Raw genomic sequence first — 16,547 nt, forward strand, 5'->3', positions numbered from 1 at the left:
GTGTTGCCAATCTAGCGATTTTAACTCTTTTTCAACAACAATTTCTTTTGACTTTTATATTGCTTAAATAGGGATTTAGTGACCTTTTAGCACCCCATACTGACAAAAATTTAATCTTTCTTTGTTGATAATGAGAAATCTAGCGACTTTACAACTACTTTTTGGCGACTTTCCGTATTACACCCTGTTGGAGATACTGGTTTGTTTTGTGCAATGTAAATAATGGCGGACAATAAGAAGAAGGTTGACTGTTCTCCAAGTTGTTATCATGTTATTGTGTTTGATACTGCTAAACATAATAAAGCTTTATAAAACGACAATTTTCGTTTAGTAAAACAGTTAATTGAACCTTTATGAATGTACCTATCATATCCATTAATAATTAATGGTTGTTATAAACATAATATAATTATAGGTTATATTATTTGATACTGCTGAACACGATAGAGCCTTATAAAATATAAGAAATTGAAAGAAATATATATAAATGTACCTAACATATCTATTAATATTAATAATAATGAATATTTTATTTGCACAATCTGTCACTCGTATATTTCAAACAGAAAAGAAATAACTGAACTTGGATCATCTAACTTAATCGGAGAAATTTCTTCAGTCAAAGTTGACTTTAGTTTGAGACAAATTAATCTCAGATTAGACTTTATACAACACAAAATTCCAAGTTCAGCTGAAACAAGGATCAATTTAACCTCTGATCTAAGATTAAATGGTTTATGCAATCGGGCCTAAAAGGTGTTTCTCAGTCTACAGCGTTAGGTCAGTCATAAGTAGGGGTTTATACCTTGTGTCAGTAGGCTACAAGATTAAGTATTACAGAAGTTTTTAAGCAAGCGAATTACTTGACTGACGGCTAACGCCACTCTGTTTTGCCAAGTTGGGCAGAACAAAACATGCACCATGTTAAAAGGTCTTCCAGTACAGGACACTTCATACTTTTCAACTATTGTGGAAAATTTAAGTAACTGATTGAAATAATAGTACTGCTAATATGATCAATTAACTTTTACTCTTACAATCCCCATGAATTTAATAACCTAAAGTTAATACAAATTTCTTAAACAATTAAAGTTAAACAACCATGATATTACAGTATAGCAAAAATGGATTCCAATATCGGACATACAGTCGTACAACTTAAAACAAATACAAGCAATTAAAAAGAAGGAATCATTAGCATGAAAGTATTTTGAAACGATTAAACACAAATACCAAAAGAATCCTTTGCCACACTACTTGATGAGAGTGATTATGTGGGACAATTATTGGATTTACTGACAATTTATTTTATTTTATTGGGTTATTTTACGACGCTGTATCAACATCTTAGGTTATTTAGCGTCTGAATGAAATGAAGGTGATAATGCCGGTGAAATGAGTCCGGGGTCCAACACCGAAAGTCACCCAGCATTTGCTCGTATTGGGTTGAGGGAAAACCCCGGAAGAAACCTCAACCAGGTAATTTGTCCAGACCGGGATTCGAACCCGGGCCACCTGGTTTCGCGGCCAGACGCGCTGACCGTTAGTCCACAGGCTTGGACTTTACTGACAATGATCACATAAAAATAATCAATATTATTTGAATGCGCCCAATCTGCACTGTACCCAGGATTCATCACTTTTTTCCAAACAGATTATGCATCCTGTTTCATCTTCTGTTAAAGTCGATAGTTCTTTTTTACGATTTCATTTCTTTTGCCATATTTGCACTGTAGTAATTGAATTCGCTGATTTTAGTTCCTTAACTACGTCTCCTGAGATAGATGTCTCCCTGATAGTGATCCTCTCTTCCATAACTTTCTACAATGAACATTTCATATTTTTCTCTTCCCATTTGTTTCTCTTATTATTTTTCACGTCAGAACAAAGGCCTTGAATTAAGAAATAGGCTATGAAATCTTATCCTTAACCCTGCATTACTCAGGTGGGGTGCCGTAAACCCCGGTGCGTATATATCAACGAAAATCTAAGAGATGGAGCTAGTGTGTATTCTGTGCATCTGTATTCCTTTCAATCACATCCAGAAGAGTTCACTTAAGAAATTGTTTAAGTGATCTAAGAATAGTATATTTAATTGCGTTTATGTGATTTCTGAAACTTGCGGGAAAATATATTAGTTATTTAAAATGGGGTTTGTGAAACCCCACCTGAGCAATGGTGAGAATATTTATAACATGAGTAACGCAGGGTTAATGAAATTCTCTTGTTCGATACTGGGGGAACAGATACTGTCCGATAGTGGGTGACTAGGACGCTGATCTAAAAGTTCCCACTTCCACATCATAGTTACTCGTAAATAGAAACAAATTATATAGTACATAGCCCTTTTAATATACTGTGAATTTTATTAGTAACAACAATGTAATTTATTCCTCACAACAATAATTCCTTTCTACAATTCGCCTTAAACGCTCTCGGCAACAATTGGAATTTTCACTCAACACAGTATTCGTTATAGCACTCCACCGACGCCAATGACAATTTACTTGGACTAGTACGAACAACAATGAACTGTTAATCTTAACTAATATTTACAAAGCACTATTTACAAATCAGAACTACCAGTTCTCAGTTCACAGTTCTTCTATCTCAGTCACTGGAGTTCACAATATCTCGAACCACAGACCTTCAGAGACAGTTCACTGTACTCGAACTCGGGTCCCTCCAACTGCGGTCCACTGCACTCGAACTCAGGTCCCTCCAACTGCGGTCCACTGCACTCGAACTCAGGCCTTCGGATGCTGACGCAGATGCGGACGCACACTCGAGTCAAACTCCGGCACACAAGTCTGGCTTGCTTGCTCTGGCTTACTCACTGACTGAATAACTGAAAAACTCTAAAACTGCTGTCGTTCCTTCGCGACCGTAATTTATAACCACAGCGACGTAGCCTCGAAAATTCCCGAGTCTTCCACTTCGACGGATTTCTGGAATAGTCGGGAAGGTCGTTCCACATTCACTGCGTTAAGTAGCAGCTGCGCGCGCAGCCTCCCCTCGCGTATAGGCCCCTTTCCCCTTTCCCCGTGAAGCCCGCGCGCCATCCCAAAGTGCTCCGCGCGATCTTCTCTCTTGCGGGACGCTGGTCGTGAGTTCGAATCTCACGTCGCTGTCACAATACAATCTAATAACTACATATAAGAAATGTTACGGTCATCTCAAGAGACAGTAGAAATTGTAGAAAATAAGACAACACTTGGAAAACATACATCCCACATTAAAACACTCACATAACCTACTGTAGAGGCCTAACACGTGTCTCAACCTGTCGAATGCAGTGGATCAACAAATCCTCTGTAACGATACATAGTTGCCGTCTACCATCTAACGGGTATAGCAAGAAGTATGTTTGTCCGATATTGGGAGTTGTTCCCTACATTATTTTTTAAACAAACCTGTAGTAGAGTGATTTGATAAGAATATCGACTAATACTATTCAAGTATGCAACATTTTTTATCAACATGCAACACTTTTAACCACGATAGTGATACAAACTCGATGTCTTTCAACGTAACGAAACATCGATTCACTGAGAGTCCTAAGTTTCTGAAAATGGGTAGAAAATTTTGCTTTTAATTCTCTTATGTATATCCTTGTCAAAAATATTAATGTTCCATAGTAATGTATTGTGGCTCAAAAAAAAAAAAAAAAAACTAACTTGGCTCAAAAGATGTTGTTTTCGCTCAAAATATACGTCCTCGTCTATTGAGCTCACAGTGAGCCAGAATCTCAATCTAACTGGAAAAAAAATATATATATTTTTTTAAAGTTATGAAGTTGGTGTTTACATACTGTAAACACTAACTAGATGTCTGCATTTCAGAAATACGCAACGCTGAAAGGGATTCGAAAAGATTAACATTTTTTTTTTAATTTCACGTGGAAAATCTATCCAAAGGTACTATGTACTTTTGGTTTACATAAAATTTTAATTAGTTTATTCCATGTTAATACTGTAATAATAATGTTCAAAATTACTGATATTAAAAATAACTTTCAGACATGAAATTCATTTTTATACTAAGATTAAAAAAATCGGCACTTACTTGCACGGATTCTTTGGCCAAAATATAAAACAACATTTGGGATTTAAATCAAATATAGCAGTTTATTTTAGGTGACGGCCGCCTTCGATGACTCGTAAACAGTTATATAAATTAAAACTCGAGAAGAAAAACTCTTCATAATCATCATATGAGTATGTTTTGACTAGATTATAAACAGGAGAGTGTTCACAGAGCGTTTTAAGGGAATTAAGAAATCTATTTGTTATGTTATTGTGGGCCCTTTGCCTTGACCTGCGTGCTTAAACATGTCTATGCATTGGAAATAACCATCTTCGTTTTATTTTTGGAGTAGGATCCCGACACAGATCGCTTCATTATTATTATTGTTATTATTATTATTATTATTATTATTATTATTATTATTATTATTATTGTTAATACTATTATTATTGTCAATACTATTATTATTGATAATAATATTATCTTTATTATTATTACTTCCACTGACTCGGCTAAATTGGAGAATATCCCAAGAAAATTTATTTCCTTGTGTTCTTATAGATTTTTACCAAATTCCGATTATAACTATGAGATTAAATGCAATTATTTCAATTGCGGTAGTTTGTTCACCAGACGTCAGGATCTTGATTATTTATTTTTTTGCAAAGTCATTAAGGGTGATATTGATTGTGAATCTTTCATAAGCAATATCAGTCTTCGTATTCCTGCTAATGGTTTAAGATTTCATAAATTGTTTTATAATAAGAATCCTAAATCTCTCTCTCCGGTCTGCAGATGCATTAAATATGCTAATTTGCATGGATTCAACTTGGATCCATTTAATGTGTAGTATATCTTTGAGTTTTAACTCACTGATCTAATTTTAATAATTATTTGTCCATATATTTCTTGCATTTGGTCTATTGATTCATGTAGACCATTCCATTATTTCAATTCTCATTGTACTAATTTTATAATTTTATAATTATTATTTGATCAATGATTGATGTAGACCATTATATTGTTTGTATTTCATCTCATTGCCATTTTCTATCATTCATTCTCATCATCATTTGTTGTTTTGTTCTGTTTTGTATCGTGCAAAACTGTAATTGGCCTTGTGCTGTTGTTTTTGCACGTTAATATTCTAAATAAATAAATAAATAAATTATTAGAACCCGGATGTTTCGAAAAATGCCTTTTTTTACTGGGTGGAAGTAAATCATTATTTTCGTAGATATAAATGTGATTTGGGATAAATCAAAGTGATAGGGCCATTTTTTATTTTGCCTTTTTAAAGTGTTTCTTGCTGATTCAATAATAAATGCTTTTTTTGGTTATTTTGATGCAATAATTCTTGTTCATTTGCAATTTTCTAATCAATTGTAATGTAATGTGTGTGAAATTTAAATATATGAAACAATGGCTAACTTTACTAACAATAGTAAATAAATATCATTTATTTCGGTGCTTAATTGCTAATAATCGTGCTTTAATACTATTGGTGTAATATGAATAATGATCGACAATCCACAGTTCATGTCTTCACGATACCAACAATCAGCTTTATAATTTTAAATACTAAGTCCGTTCTCATGACGTTGTCACGTATCATCTTCATTTGTTTGCTTTCTTACTGTTACAATTTTGTGCTGCACGTGTTTATTATTGTAGGAGAAAGAAATCTGAGTGAGGAACATTCCGTTATTGTCGGGTCATGGTTACGTTAGTGAATTTGGTGCTCATGTATTTTCAACCGATGGAACAGTTTTCTTTTATAAGGTTTGTGAAAAGACAGTTAATCATGAAAAAAAAAAAGTATTTCATAAGTCAACTACGAAGTAAAAATGTGAGTTATGTTGATATAACTATTTTAAATTTAATGTTAAATATATTATGCCTTTTAAAAATTTATATAATGCCTTTTTCAAAATTTATTGTGCCTTTTTTTTTTCGTTTTTATTGCCTTTTTTGTCTGCCTATTTTCACTGTTATGAATGCCTAAACATCCGGGTTCTAATTATTATTATTATTATTATTATTATTATTATTATTATTATTATTATTACTACTACTACTACTATTACTACCTTTATTATCATTATTATTATTGCTATTATTATTATTATTATTATTATTATTATTATTATTATTATTGTGACAGCGACGTGAGATTCGAACTCACGACCAGCGTCCCGCAAGAAAGCAGATCGCACAGGCTCCACGGAACATTGAGCGACGTCGCGCGGTGGAGAGAAGAGAGAGGGTGTATTACGTCAACGCGACGAGGCTGGGCGCGCAGCTGCTACTTAACGCAGTGAATGTGGAACGACCTTCCCGACTATTCCAGAAATCCGTCGAAGTGGAAGACTCGCGAATTTTCGAGGCTACGTCGCTGTAGTTATAAATTACGGTCGCGGAGGAACGACAGCAGTTTCAGAGTTTTCAGTTATTCAGTCAGTGAGTAAGCCAGAGCAAGCAAGCCAGACTTGTGTGCCGGAGTTCGACTCGAGTGTGCGTCCGCATCTGCGTCAGCATCCGAAGGCCTGAGTTCGAGTGCAGTGGACCGCAGTTGGAGGGACCTGAGTTCGAGTGCAGTGGACCGCAGTTGGAGGGACCCGAGTTCGAGTACAGTGAACTGTCTCTGAAGGTCTGTGGTTCGAGATATTGTAAACTCCAGTGACTGAGATAGAAGAACTGTGAACTGAGAACTGGTAGTTCTGATTTGTAAATAGTGCTTTGTAAATATTAGTTAAGATTAACAGTTCATTGTTGTTCGTACTAGTCCAAGTAAATTGTCATTGGCGTCGGTGGAGTGCTATAACGAATACTGTGTTGAGTGAAAATTCCAATTGTTGCCGAGAGCGTTTAAGGCGAATTGTAGAAAGGAATTATTGTTGTGAGGAATAAATTACATTGTTGTTACAATAAAATTCACATTATTATTATTATTATTATTATTATTATTATTATTGCTCTGCTATTACTACCTTTATTATTATTATTATTATTATTATTATTATTACTATTATTGCTACTACTATTATTATCGCCGCGCTCTCATGGTTAACATTCGGCAGGTCTTTGAAATTTAATTATATTATTGTTTTCAATTTTTTATGTCGCCGCTCCAGTCACTCGCCTCAATTTAAATATTGCAACCAATAAGCTGCTTCCATTATTAAATGACACCTACTTGTCTAAACCACGTGGACTAAAACCGAGGTTGCAATGTCTTGTGCTGAGGACGAACATTAAGGTATGTGATTAAAATTATTATTAAAGAGTTATTATTAAGAGTTAAGAATGTCAACATACTCGAATATGAAGTAATAATAATTTATTTATTTATAATATTAATGTGCGAAATAACAGGACAAGGCCAATTACAGTTTAGCACAAGATACAAACAAAACAACAAATGATGATGAGAATGAATGATAGAAATGGCAGTGAGATGAAGTACAATCAATATAATAGTCTACATTAATCAATTGACCAAATGCAACAAAATAAATATCACAAATAATAATTATTAAAATTAGTTATTATTATTATTATTATTATTATTATTATTATTATTATTATTATTATTATAGCCATTTAACAATATAACAAACTCGTGCTTATTCTTATCGAGGAAGTAGACGTGTAAATGTGACGCTTAGAGTGAAACCCTAGATCATATATGTAACAGATAACTCCTCGCTACGTTAAAATCGGCAGCACTTTGAAGAGAACAACCGCCAGGATCGCCACCCGTCTCCCGTAAACGAACACGAGATGGCAGCACAGTCGCTAATGCAATTCAAATGGGAATTATGACGTGACTCCTTATGTAACAACTAGATGGCAGCGTAGTAAACCTGACAAAAGTTGTTAACCTCAAAGCCTATAAGCCCGACATATCTGTTACATATATGCTCTAGGGTGAAACCTACAGAGCAACAATCGGTCGGCAAAATTATGTTTTAAAAGCACACCGTACGTTATTGTATGATGCCGGCATGTTAACCATGAGAGCGCGGCGATATTACTATTACTATACTATTATTATTATTATTATTATTACTACTACCTTTATTATTATCATTATTATTATTATTGCTATTATTATTATTATTATTATTATTATTATTATTATTATTATTAATGATAATACGATTTAAGCTTACAGACATGTATAAGCTGGAAGAATAACTGCTACTATATAGCTGATGATTACGACAGTTGTGAACCATAGAATCCTGCGTTACAGTTGTAAACTGTAGAGAAGCCTAGACTATCTCCTTTCCTATGCACGAATTCTACAGCAAGTGAGCCTGTATCTGACTTCACAACCGTAAAACTATAGTTGCGTCTGAGGGGTTGATATCACGTGCGGCCTCTGAGAGGTTCTTACATTAAAAGCATTTCATTCTGGTTCCCAATGTCGCTGAAAACTAATATTGGCCACTTTTTGTTACTCCATAAAAGCTGAATGATGTAAGATTGAAGGTTTCTCCTTCCAATTGATAAGTTTTATTGTTCACTTTTATGACCCAGGACAGCACAAGTTTGCTGGATTTATGTCCTTCTGATTATATGTCCCCATCCCCACTCTATACTGACTCCGGTTACAACTTTATTTAGTTCCGAGTCATCAGAAGCAAAATAACTCCCTTCTCCATAAGTAGAAGTCCATCGCTGGATTCAAGAAGGCGTGAGATTTACAGAACATTCATAAAATATTAATCAAGATGTTTACAGCGAGTAGTCAATTTTCAAAGGCGTATTCAGTGAACATCTCTATAATACATCTTATGAAACTTCTTTTAAGACCACAATTATTATATTCAGCGCATTTCGAACTGGAGGATCAACGTCGCGTACACACGTACAAACCACGCACGAGTCACTGAACTTAGCTGTGAAGTGAAGCACTGGTAATCCCGGCTGTCCCAACTGCCTTTAGTTGAGGAGAATGGTCCAGGATTGGGGGTAAGCACACGTGGCAAATGCAGTCCATTGCTTGATCTTGGTTCGCCAGTTCGAAATGCACGAGTCTACTCATTTAGGAGTGGGATAGTTTATCTTTCATTGTATTTATTAACTTGTATTCATTTCAAACTTACTAGCAATAAAATAGATAGATAGATAGATAGATAGATAGATAGATAGATAGATAGATAGATAGATAGATAGATAGATAGATAGATAGATAGATAGATAAATATAGATAGATAGATAGATAGATAGATAGATAGATAGATAGATAGATAGATAGATAGATAGATAGATAGATAGATAGATAGATAGATAGATAGATAGATAGATAGATAGATAGATAGATAGATAGATAGATAGATAGATAGATAGATAGATAGATAGATAGATAGATAGATAGATAGATAGATAGATAGATATAGACAGACAGACAGACAGATAGATAGATAGATAGATAGATAGATAGATAGATAGATAGATAGATAGATAGATAGATAGATAGATAGATGGATAGACAGAGACAGACAGACAGATAAATAGATAAATAAATAAATAAATAAATAAATAAATAAATAAATAAATAAATAAGTATATGGATGGTTTACTGACAATTCAGTCGAGTTCAGTTTTAGCCAGTTTCTTTAGGTGTATTTTCATATTTGGTATTAGACGAATTCGTATTAGAAGTCCTGTCAAATGGGAAAAGCACGATGTTGGGATTCCACATAAGACAACACAGAATATCTCATTGAGCATGAACAAAAATCTGTGTTCTGGATGGCGGAATTGCAACCTAAAACCAGATATGAGTTTGTTCAACCAATGAAATTTAAAGCATCATAAATGTAAGAGCAAGGCCAATTTGTAAAGAAGACTTAAAACTGAGGTACAAATGAGACTAGTGTATAGTTGAAATAAAACATAAATTTAGTTTTGTTTTTATTTAACAACGCTGTATCAACTGTTAGATTATTTAGCATGCATGGTATTTAATATTTGAGGTGAAAAATTCGCTCCGGCGCCGGGGATCGAACCCGGGTTCTTGGTTCTACGTACCAAGCGCTCTGACCACTGAGCTACGCCGAATTCAGTCCACAGCACCGGATCGAATTCTCCTCTTTCAACGTTTCCCTTTGTGGCCTGACTCAAAGTTACGCATATATGTTGACGTATATGTCCAATGTCAACTGCTTGGAACGTAGAACCAAGGACCCGGGTTCGATCCCCGGCGCCGGAGCGAATTTTTCTCCTCAAATATTGTCAATATTACAGATATTATTCTGTATGAAAAATTAATAAATCTATAATATTCTCAGTCCCGCGCCGTGGCGTCGCGGTCTAAGGCATCCTGCCTAGGTCTCTCGTTACGGAATGCGCGCTGGTTCGAGTCCTCATGGGGGAAGAAATTTTCTCATGAAATTTCGGTCAGTGTATGGGACCAGTGCTCACCCAGCATCGTGATGCACTTGGGGAGCTACGATAGCTATAACGGCTCGGGGATCATCGTGCTAACCACACGATTCCTCCATTCTGGTTGGATGATCGTCCACCTCTGCTTCGACATGTGGGCGTTAGGCCAGCAGCCGGCTGGTCGGTCTAGGCCCTTCACGGGCTGTAGCGCTACGGATTATTATTATTATTATTATTATTATTATTATTATTATTATTATTATTATTATTATTATATTCTCATAGCTGCAGTGCATATGTCTGTACAGATTACTGTGCACTTAACTGCGGAATCCCAGCCAAACAAGTCACTCAGCTGAGTGCGCTCCTAGTATAAGCTTGGTACGTAGAACCAAGAACCCGGGTTCGATCCCCGAGCGAATTTTTCTCCTCAAATATTGTCAATATTACAGATATTATTCTGTATGAAAAATTAATAAATCTATAATATTCTCATAGCTGCAGTGCATATGTCTATACAGATTACTGTGCACTTAACTGCGGAATCCCGGCCAACAAGTCACTCAGCTGAGTGCGCTCCTAGTATAATGGCAGTTGATATTGGACATATACGTCAACACATGTGCCTAACTTGGAGTCAGGCCACAAAGAGAAACATTGAAGGAGGAGAATTCGATCCGGTGCTGTGGATTGAATTCGGCGTAGCTCAGTGGTCAGAGCGCTTGGTACGTAGAACCAAGGATCCGGGTTCGATCCCCGGCGCCGGAGCGAATTTTTCTCCTCTAATATTGTCAATATTACAGATATTATTCTATATGAAAAATTAATAAATCTATAATACAAGAATATTGCTTTGTATAACATGAAAGTCGTTCTGGTTGGCGAGTTGGTATAGCGCTGGCCTTCTATGCCCAAGGTTGCGGGTTCGATCCTGGGCCAGATCGATGGTATTTAAGTGTGCTTAAATACGACAGGCTCATGTAAGTAGATTTACTGGCATGTAAAAGAACTCCTGCGGGACAAAATTCCGGCACATCCGGCGACGCTGATATAACCTCTGCAGTTGCGAGCGTCGTTAAATAAAACATAACATTTTTTTGTATAACATGAGTACGTAAATGAAGTGTGACCATCTTCTCCATCAGAAACGGAGACTGGTAAGCTGGACATGTAGGTAAGCTTTCAGAGTCAATGATTTTTGCAGAAAAGTTAACATTACTTGATTGTTGACTGAATGCTATGTGTAATTATGGTTTAATAAGTGGATTAGGATGTGTTTGTACTTTCTGAAGATAATTTTTACGTAAGTGCTGCACGTAGTCACTGAATAAAATGATTTCCAGGTCACTGTACAGTTGTGCGTTAGTATTGTAAAAATTATCACCTGTGATGTTTCTGCACACAGCTCTTTGGATGGCATCGAGTTTCTTGATGTGGCGGGGATGGGTTTGAGCCCAAATTTCTGACGCGTAGGACATGTATGATCGTATAAGTGATGTGTACAGCAATAGTTTAGTTTTGAGGGGAATGAAGCTTTGAAGTATTGGATATAATGCTAAGAATCTTTGCTGAGCTGTGTCTCTTACTAACTGTATCTATACTTATTCATAATAAATCAGTAATAGGTATACAGTCGCCATCTAGTTCACAACAATAGAACCAGTCTCAATAATAGCACACAGACCTTCGGATTTCACACAGAAGATAACTCGCGGTATGATTTTAAAGCGAGTATAAATAACAGCGAGGAAAAAACCATGATATTAACTATACAATATTTAAAAAAAAAAAAAAAAAAAAAAAAAAACTTCTTAAGTATTCTCTGACATCAATGACAATCAAAGACGTTGTAGTTATATATCGAAAATCGACTATGTGATGTCAAAGAATCTGTTGGAAATCTTGGAGGCATGGCCTCCTTGATAATGTTTATTTTATTGCTTTGTTCGAATATGAGAAGCTGTTAGTTCTCAAAACTGACAACAGATGGATTTTGGAAAATAGGAAAATTATGTAGGAAAATTGACATTTCACTGAAAACTACTACTTTTCCGAAAAACTTTGGGTTCCAAGCTTCAAAATGACGGGCCATTTATTAAAATCCGTTCAGCCGTTTTCCCGTAATTTCCATTACCAGTTCAAATTATATATATATATATATATATATATATATATGCATGCATGCATACTATTGCTGATAGTGAGATGTTAATTGGACAGATGAGATTATACGCCATGGATTACCTGACATTTGCCTTACGGTTGTGGAAAACCTCGAAAAAACCCAACCAAGGAATCAGCTCAAACGGGAATCGAACTCACACCAAAGCGCAACACAGGATATACGACATACAACGAACGTTGGGGCTACAAGTTTGAGGAACAGCCTGTACAGGAGGGGCACTTAGGAAGGTGAAGCGGAGTAACATAATTAAAATTCTCTTCATTTCTCTGTTTTAAAACACTCTTTTCTTCATGGCACTGTCTCCCAACATTAGCTGCCACCACAGTGTTTTTATTACAAGGTTGTGACGCCCTAATGTTAACACACTGTACGTAAACAAGAACCTTCCCTCGTGATGAAAAGTAATGGACTGATGTCGCTCCGCGTCGGCCTTAATGAACCGCCGGCCCCGTAATACTCAACCGTCGCCGAACTAATTTATGAGTGGGAGAAAGACGGCAAAAATGGCAAAGTAAACTACAAGCAGTAGTGAAAGCGATGACGTGGAAATAGCAAGCAGAACGGAAAATAAACACGGAGACAAATGCTAGCAGTCTCATATCGGCGCAACAATCCCAAGTTGTACGAGGAGAGGTCAGATGGAAGAGTATCATAGATATCAAAATAAATACGCGCTGGCACAAACGTGTCTAAAAAATTAAAGCAACACAATTTTAAAAGGGGAGACTGAACTTCCATATCATACAATGTTAAGTTCCTCAATTCTGGATGCACTTTCTTAGAAGTTATAAAAAATAAAAATGTAGAAAAATATATACCTTTATATAATAATAATAATAATAATAATAATAATAATAATAATAATAATAATAATAACAATAATGATTTATTTTAGCTGGCAGAGTTAAGGCCGTAAGGCCTTCTCTTCGACTCAACCAGCAAAAAGTATATATACATATGAATGAACTTACAAAAAATTCAACAATTTGATTAAGTGAGAGTTACATGTATACAAGAGTTATTTACGAATTAAACAACAAAATACTATGAACTATTAATTAAACACTGAAATAAACTGTGTAGCAGAATTAAGCTAAAATACATAGAATGTTAATTTATTTCAAATAATATTAGATAATAGAAAGAGATAATTATGAGACAATTTTGAAAATACAGCACTATCAGGATGATGTCTAAAGAATGAAGTAACAATGTAGTCAGTGATAGTTTAAATCAGTAAGATTGGAGTGAAATGCTAATAAGGTTACCTTTTAAGCTGTTTTTAAAGGTGTTTATTGTCTTGCAGCCCCTAATACTTTGTGACAAGGAATTCCATTGACGCGAGGTGGATACTGTAAAAGATGATGAATAACAAGATGTTCTATGAAGAGGTATACTTAGCGTGCCACAGATAAGTGATCTGGTATTTACGTCGTGGTTAGAGTATAGATAGGAGAAACGAGACGAATGGTAATTTGGTGTTGAGGTGTGCAGAATTCGATAGAATAAAGACAAAGAGTGTAAAGTTCTGCGTACTTAAGTCGGAGCCACGAAAGACTTGCGAAGGACGGTGATATTTGATCTCTTCGTCGGATGTTGCACACGTATCTGACGCACATATTCTGAGCTCGCTGTAACTTGAATGACAATTCAGAACTTAGGTCACTTAACAAAACGTCACAATAATCGAAGTGCGGCATTACTAGGGTTTGTACTAGGGTAAGTTTTAGTTTCTGGGGCAAGAAGTTTCTCAAGCGACTCAAACAGTGAATGGAGGAACAGATTTTTTTATCATTTCTTTAACTTGAAAATTCCAACTTAGATTATTATCAAAAGAGAAGCCAAGATTTTTTACGACAGATGAATAAGGGATTAGCGTGTTGTTAAGGATAACAACTGAAAGATTACTGTTATTAAGGGAGTTAACTAAACGCTTATGTCCAATAATTATAGCTTGAGTCTTACTTGGGTTAAGTGCGAGTCCGAAATTGGCCGCCCAAGTGGAGACAGTGGCTAGGTCACAATTTAACTTGTCAATCGATTCATTGATCGTATTGGGTCTGGAATGTATGTAAAGTTGTAGGTCGTCACAGCTAAATAAATTTAAAATTCCACTGAGGGGTTAAAAAACAAAATTCATTCATAAAATTTTTTGTATTATATAATAATAATAATAATAATAATAATAATAATAATAATAATAATAATAATAATAATAATAATAATAATAATAATAACCACAAAGAGATCAATAGAAGAATTTAATCGGTATGGAAGGCGTTCTGGAGAATGGATTCATATGGACAGACAAGACAATAAACCGCAATCTCAAGTTCGAGGCACTAGAGACATGTGTAATCCCAGTTTTGCTATACGGCTGCCAAACTTGTGTCCGAGAGACAACGCTCAAGTATACAAACATGCCAGAGGAAGATGCAAAGAAAAATACTGGGCACCACGCTACGAGACAGAATGACAAACGAAACACTACAAAGACTGACGAACACTACTGACGCAGCAGAACGAGCACGGCAACGAAGTGGACCTGGGGGGACATGTGGCGAGACTACATCAGACAAAATGGACCCATGCAGTCACGATGTGGGACCCCTACGTCGGAAAGAGAGGACAGGTTAGACCACGGCTCAGATGGTCTGACATGTTTACCAAAGAGGCGGGGAAACAGTGGTCGAGGACAGCGAAGAACAGAGTTTTGTGGAAAGATCTAGGGAAGGTCATTGTAAATAGGTAACGTAATCAGTGTTAAGACATTGTAAATAGTAAAGTCAGTATTAGCGAAAGTGTAAGATAAGTTTTGTAAATAGTGAAGTCAGTGTTGAGAAAATATCAGGTATATAGTGTCTGTCAAAGTGCCAGTGTCAGTATAATGTGTGTAGTGCGAGAAAAAAATGAACAAAGAACAGTGCTGAGACTAGTTAAAGTTGAACAGGGTTATTAACAATGTCACAAAAGTAGTACACACGACAAGCTCGCCTGGATTGGCTCACCAAGCGAGTACACTTGAGCCATCCCTGTCGAGGGGGTTTAACCCCATCACAGGAGGCCTGTGCCCAACATGGGACATCATGGCGAAAATTCATTCATTCATTCATTCAATAACTGCCTCCCATTGGAGGTAGCCCAGAAGGACTCAGTATACTCTCCTACATGAATTTTACAATATTAAATGTTTACATAAATTTTGTAGAAAGAAAATTAAAATAAACATATATGAATTATATAGTGAAAAAAAATTAAACAGAGTGAATATGATGACTCAGAATTTAGCAAGAGCGTTTCAAAACTGAAGTTATGATGTCAGCAGTAAGTGTCTGTGGTAGTTCAAAAGTCTTCCTGAAGCTTCCAAAGAACTTGGGAATCACACCACGAGCTCTAATAAGAAGACCAATAACCTCAATGTCTTCAAGCTGGTATTTTGCTTTAAAGTAATCAACTGTTGGCAGATAAATGTTGATCTTTTCTTTATTGACATCCTCCGGCTGGCTACTCCCCGTTTCAATCCTTATAGTAGGATCAATTATATATCCTTTCTTGGTAGTCTGGGAATACGCTATGATGTCAATACGTCTAGAGGAGCCATTGGTAGCAAGGTAAAAAACTTCCTCTTCTACTATCCAATACTTTTTTCCTTAAAGCAGTTGCAATTAAGGATTGAACATGATGGTGTCTGGTATTTCGGAGGAGTAAACTTCTGTTACACTGACCTTGGACGTGGGCAAGGGTTTCAGTCTCCGGGCAGCCATGTCTGCACCGGGATCCGTCCAAAGAGCGACCAGGTACTCCTCTAACTGCTGCTAAATTGGCAGTCATTTTGAGGCAGGTTGCCCATTCAGATGTAGATAGTCCAGACATATTAAAAAAATATTTGTTTCATATTTTGCTGAAGATAGAAATAATCTTTATTTTTCTAGCCTACTGA

The 16,547-nt window shown here is 35.9% G+C and overlaps 1 non-coding gene across 1 annotated transcript; it reads right to left on the bottom strand.

Annotated features, from left to right (window-relative positions):
* Window positions 1-10,025: 10,025 nt before the first annotated feature.
* Window positions 10,026-10,098, bottom strand: TRNAT-CGU (transfer RNA threonine (anticodon CGU)). Its single transcript has one exon. It is a non-coding gene; the product is annotated as a tRNA-Thr (tRNA).
* Between the last annotated feature and the right edge of the window lie 6,449 nt (window positions 10,099-16,547).

The sequence above is a fragment of the Periplaneta americana genome, chromosome 5 (genome assembly GCF_040183065.1).
Source record: "Periplaneta americana isolate PAMFEO1 chromosome 5, P.americana_PAMFEO1_priV1, whole genome shotgun sequence".
NCBI lineage: Eukaryota > Metazoa > Arthropoda > Insecta > Blattodea > Blattidae > Periplaneta > Periplaneta americana.